Source organism: Nematolebias whitei, chromosome 1 (assembly GCF_014905685.2).
Source record: "Nematolebias whitei isolate Nwh7 chromosome 1, NemWhi1, whole genome shotgun sequence".
Lineage (NCBI taxonomy): Eukaryota > Metazoa > Chordata > Actinopteri > Cyprinodontiformes > Rivulidae > Nematolebias > Nematolebias whitei.
The window spans coordinates 42,515,979-42,516,453 of NC_056498.1; the positions used below are offsets into that span (position 1 = coordinate 42,515,979).

The following is a 475-nucleotide window of genomic DNA, read 5'->3' on the forward strand; positions in this document are numbered from 1 at the left end:
CACCTCCTCTAACGGAACCCCACCTCCTCTAAAAGAACCATGACTCCTCTAACAGAACCGCACCTCCTCTAACAGAACCACACCTCCTCTAAAAGAACCATGACTCCTCTAACAGAACCGCACCTCCTCTAACAGAACCGCACCTCCTCTAACAGAACTGCATCTCCTCTAACAGAACCACACCTCCTCTAACAGAACTCTGCCTCCTCTAACAGAAGCCCGCCTCCTCTAACAGAACTGCACCTCCTCTAACAGAACCACACCTCCTCTAACAGAACCCTGCCTCCTCTAACAGAACCGCACCTCCTCTAACAGAGCCACACCTCCTCTAACAGAACCCTGCCTCCTCTAACAGAAGCACGCCTCCTCTAACAGAACCACGCCTCTTCTAACAGAACCACATCTCCTCTAACAGAACTACACCTCCTCTAACAGAACCCTGCCTCCTCTAACAGCACCGCACCTCCTCTAACAG

At 51.8% G+C, this 475-nt stretch overlaps 1 protein-coding gene across 1 annotated transcript in view; it reads left to right on the forward strand.

Annotated features, from left to right (window-relative positions):
* The window catches only part of LOC119417985 (F-box only protein 41-like), a 22,452-nt gene that overhangs the window by 20,937 nt on the left and 1,040 nt on the right, over positions 1 to 475 (forward strand). The gene's annotated exons all lie outside the window — the stretch shown is intronic.